Consider the following 6,047-nt stretch of genomic DNA (forward strand, 5'->3'; position numbering starts at 1 on the left):
TGCTTTGGAAGTTAAATTGCTGTTCATGTTTAACATTCTTTCGATCAATTCGTAAGTCAACTCAAGGCAGTCAGCCCCAAAGGAGTAAGTTAAGATCTAGTTTTAAAGTAAAGTGATTAATGTACTTCTGACGCCTTATTAAATGAGAGTTCTATAACTGTTAAGTAGTAACATATATCTTAACAACAAGTAAGCAGTACATAACGATTACATTTACGCGTTAATACGATGAAGTATATACTTTATTTAAGTAACACCAAGGTAATTTCTATCTAGATATTTATACCGGCTCGATTCATCCATCACATGTCACTGCAATTTCCAGTAACCCTGATCTATCTAAGGTAAAATCCTTTTTATAAGATTTGCTATCTTTATTAAAAACTATCAACTATCTTGGCTTTGGCAGGGCTAATTTTAAAATCTTTCAGCAATATCCAACACAATCATAAACTTCTTTCGTCCAATACTCGCTTTAACTACTGCATAATCTAAACTGGATCAATAGCATTTACTGTACGTTACTCCGTATAATGACTATTGTTAGATAGAAAGTATCGGTATCATATTCATGCAATGAGTGAAACAAGTGTACAAGGCTATTGCATGATATAAGTAGCTCTTTCTTTATAACATAAATTGTAGAGTAAACTATTATAATATTAAAGGGAGATGCAGTTCCATCAGTAAGAAATAGTTTCTTATAAATTAATTAATGAATTAATTATAAATCCAATTCGTCTAATATTCACGTTGCCAGCACAATAGCTAAAATTACTAAAATTACGTTATATTTTGCTAAGATTTTCAAACGGTATAGGCATATGTCACGGTACGAACTACCGTGAAGAAATAGCCATCTGAATCTGGTTAATATAATATAGTGATAATGTATTACAACTAGTTACTTATAGTAGGAATTACTCTAATTATAAATGTGCTACAGTAAATTTAATGCTGTGCTGTAATGTGTACTGAAATGATTCTGTGAATGGACACATATTGTAGTCCGACTGTGAAAAACTAGTTAGTAGATGTTCTCCTATGTATTTTTATAAGACGACTTGTGAATGTTAGCTGCTGTAGAAGGGTATATAAGCTCGTCAGATAGTTGAATAAAGCAGTTCTCAATTGTCTAGCTGAGTTTAACGTAGAATCAAAGGCGTTTAATTCTTGTGAGGTAGTTAAGGGATACTAGATCCCGGAAACTAATAGTAATTTAGAGATTTGTTTACGTTATCCTTGTCACGAAGCTGGTTTGTGACAGCATATCATTTATTTACTGTGATAAATATTATCTATCACCGGTTGTTCAGAACAATTATGTTAAGTGAGATTCGCGATAAGCTCTTACAAGTATTTAACTTTGATGCAAGGTTTATATTAAAGTCGAATTACCTCATAATTACGGAGTGAATAATTTGGGGTGGCTGCAGCTTTACAACGCAAAAGATAACTTGCCTTGGGAAAAAGAGATATCATTTTATACATACATCAAATCAAAAGACTGTAAATTAAAGAATATTATGGGTTGTTTGTGGTACTGTAAAGGAAATGAATGTAGAATCGAAATAGATGGTGGCGAGAAGCTATTTCCGGATAAATTGTAGGTCGTATGTTTTCAGTTTTCATAAGGAGTTATGTATATTCTGTATTTATACAGGTATATTTAGAAGATATATCCTTTTTTCGCAGTATAACTTGTTTTACAGCAGACGCCAATGACATTATGCTTCTGAGCAATTCCATCCGTTTGCAATCCGATTACCTGACATCACATCGGATTCTGCAAATTAGTATGAATATTATACAAGCAATTCAATCTTTGCACCTGAATAATATAGTCCATGGATCAATTAATACCGATGCTGTTATTCTACTTATTTCGCCGAAGGTACGTAATAGCATATTTAAAGACAGATATTCTAACGATAATACAACAATTCTGAAATATTTAAGTTCTATTAGTTTATTTTGACCATGCCTATAATTTGTGCATGGTTTGCCTACAAAACTAATATCTTCATTAATTTACTTGAATGTAGTCTATGCCAGTGGTATCAATCAATATAAGAATGGGTCTTTAAATAATTCTTACTACGATTAATCTACTTATAAAATAAATTTAGAATTAGAAATTTATAGATTCATGAATATCGCTTTCCACTCAAATACAATATAGAAATACTGTATCGCTACTAAAAATTATTAGTAGTCAATAAATTTCAGAAAACAATTCTGGTCATTCGAATATCATCCTTATTACGAATCAGTCGAATTTCTATTACTGTTTATAACGCTACTATCTTTCCTTTATCGAAAAGTCATGATATAACTGATAAATTATTACTTGCTTAAATCTATATATCTAGGAACCGATTACCGCCTTATTAGGCAAATTTTCAAATACGACGATATTTAAAAACGATCTTCATGAAATATACAGAAATCGATACTGTCAATCAATGAAAGCAGATATTTCTGACTTTGCATTATTGTGCAATGAATTAAGTTCATACTGCCAAACGCAAATCGATCAAATTAATGAGAGCCAATTGCTACCAGATAAAGTGATGCAGGCTAGCGAAGGTATTGAATCTTGGAGATCGGTAAACGAGAAAGTAAGTATCTACTTTAATAAACTGCATTAACTGTACGTAGTTGACTTCTAGCGACATGTGCTTAGCGAAAGCAGTAATGATATAACTAAACCTTAAGTAACACAAGCATATTGTAAGGTAGTAAAACAGTAATCACTATCGTAAACTGTTATATTATACTTGTATGTCTATAACTAGTTGCATTGACGTATAGTGATTGCTCTAAATGCTAATAATATTACAAATCTATAATAGATTCTTTGATGTTCATTAATCTAGTAAAACATTTATCAAATTTTTAGTTACGTATTGTCAAAGATGCCATCGATGATCAATTACAGGAAAATAGAGAACCAAAGCAAATTTTAGCTGATCTATGGGCCATTACTAGTGGTGACTAAAAGGATTTCATAGCCTACTCATCACTAAGTGTACCGAATAGTGTGAATTGATCATTCCCAATAATTAATCCCTGATGATACAATAGCCTGAAAATTAAAATAGAAAATCGAACTCAGTAAGAATGATGAAAATAACTTGTGACTCGAGTTTGTGCTTTTCTTAAATATAGCTTTAACAATGAGAGTAGTTCATTAAATCTATAGTGTTATGGATATTTGACCAATGTCTGAATACACTGGTAGATTTCTATTTCCGTAAACGGTTATATTTATCATAGCAATTTTACTATAATAATATTAGAAAGTAAGTACTGTCCTTTACCTTTCGGATAGTATCGTTCACTCGGCTTAGGACAAGGTCAGTGATGAATGACCTAGAGAACTCTGGTAACTTCCCCGATAAAATTGTAATTAAAAAAAAAACATACAAACTGCTATATTGCTTGCGAGCAATGTTTTGCTGCCTTAATTGATTTCAAGAGTCTATGATAGGAACATTTAATTACATTTATCGTCTTGTATATGATAAATACATATCCCAGTAATTATATAAAGTTTAGCATTGACATATGTGTAAGGGCACTGAAACCAATTTAAATCGTGATACTCTTGCTAATAAACTTCGTTCTTTCAATTTTGAAGCTCTCATATAAAAATTTCACATGTGTAATGTTCTCGTCTCCTTAAAAAGAGTTTACCGGTAAAATTTAAACTAGTGCACATCAATAAAATCTTTATATGCTTCTGTTGTGCTTGTAGGGACTTTGATGCACCCATCGAGGCATCTTGTATTCTCACTTAAGGCTAAAACTATCGTTTCTAAAACTATTCATTGACAGTACTCGACTATTCTAACGTCTAAATGTAATATTCTTGTGTCACAAACCAGCTTCGTGACAAGGATAACGTAAAATAAATCTCTAAATTACTATAGTCTCCGAGATTCAGTATTCCTTAACTACCTCACAAGAATTTAGACGCCTTTGATTCTACGTTAAAACAACTATACAATTGAGAACTGCTTTATTCAACTATCTGACGGGCTTATATACCCTTCTACAGCAGCTAACATTCACAAGTCATCTTATAAAAATACCTGGGTGAGAACATCTACTAACTAGTTTTTCACAGTCGGACTACAATATGTCCATTCACAGAATCATTTCAGCACACATTACAGCACAGCAATAAATTTACTGTAACACATTTATAATTAGAGTAATTCTTATTGTAAGTAACTAGTTGTAATATAATATCATTATATTATATTAACCAAATTTAGATATCTATTTCTTCACGGTAGTTCGTACCGTGACATCTTGATACCGCTAGTCCACTCAAGTCTTTACTGCAAATTTTATGCTTTGGTGAATATGCTATTGTTTGTAAACCGAAAGTTGTGCACAGGAAAAATATAACTATTATAGAATTCTACAACTATTATCTTCTGTCAGATTTATCTTTCCCGACACTATAACTTTAAATTTTGGCGATCTGCTATCGATAGGAGGAACAACAAGGCCACTAGTCTCTCGTTAGATAAATCCGAGCCCAAGCATTATTGAAAAAGTCAGCCTATTTATAGTAAATCTACATAAAAATTAATTATCAGCTTGTAGATATTACAAAACTAAGCAACTATCTATTAAAAGCATGTAAAACGTCATAGATAATTTAATAGGAACACGCTTCTAGATAAGTTATCTTACAGAACCTATTACAGAACCTATGTTACAACAGCTACATAATAGTAACTTTAATAGTTGCTAGTGGATAGAATGATTTACAATCAGTTATAAACATTCTATTGCTACGCTAGCCCTATGATATCCTACCTAGTAAATAAGATTTTATAACACCTATAATACAGCTTATTTCAGGGCCCTAGCTCTAGTGATCTTTCTTGACACAAAAAAAAACTTACAAAAGGAGAATTGTAATGGAGTATTAACGGGATCTTTGTTTTTATCTTGATGATAATTTAAAAATTAGTCTGATCGTAATAGGTTAGATACGAAAACTCTTTAACATATTGCTACGAAGAGGAATTTCCTAATTGGTTTAGTACACTTAATTTAGCGTATGTAATTTTTGGAAGCTATATAGTGGTCTAATAGTTAAAATACAAGCCCATATTTCAACTTGAAAGCAAACTGTAATAGTTGAGATTGGGCCTTAGATATTATATACCTAACACAATGCGTTTGTATTGCATTTTGTATATTACAAATTAGTAGTGTATGTGATGTGATAAAATACCCGTTAATGTTTATGGTTTGCCATTCTACAAAGTTTTGCTATTGTTTTCTACTTATAGCTACTATGATAAAATCCGATCACGAAAAATTCCAAAGTTGTAGAAAATTAGAACTTTATTAGATCTAATACTAATGACTAGTCACACACAGCTCTACTCTAGCCAAACACAACTACTGAAAGACTTCAAGAAAGAACAATCAGATAATCTAATATCTCCTGTTTTTAAACTCCTCGTAGTCTTCAGATCTACAATCAGCATAGCCGCATTCTAGCATATTTTACACATAATCAGCTTATTATTAATCACTATATTTTAAAGCGAACCATCGTTAATCTAATATAGAAATGATTTCAGTATTTTCATAGACATTATTCCTACACTCAAAGTTCAATGAACTGAGCATATTCTAATATATGATTTACAATACTATTTCTACTTCTATCCTTATTAGTAGCTCAACATCATACCGTATATAGTCATCTATACTCTGGCACAGAGTCTATCCTTACAGTCTATAATTATGGGCTACTAAATATATCATAAGATAAATATAGAAAAGACACTACTGTACATCATACAAAACTTAGCTAATAGTCTACAACCACAATACTAAGTTACTTTACAGCTGCGTAACACAGTAAATCATTTTAAGGGTATATCTTGCAACAGTGTACTCCATATCAGTATTAGAATTATCAATTGGTCAATAGCAAAATTTATTTATTCATTCTTGAGATATATTTTGCAATAGTAGTACGCACTACTCATCAGTATTCTAATAAATAT

The sequence above is a fragment of the Trichoplax adhaerens genome, genomic scaffold (genome assembly GCF_000150275.1).
Source record: "Trichoplax adhaerens TRIADscaffold_22 genomic scaffold, whole genome shotgun sequence".
Classification (NCBI taxonomy): domain Eukaryota; kingdom Metazoa; phylum Placozoa; class Uniplacotomia; order Trichoplacea; family Trichoplacidae; genus Trichoplax; species Trichoplax adhaerens.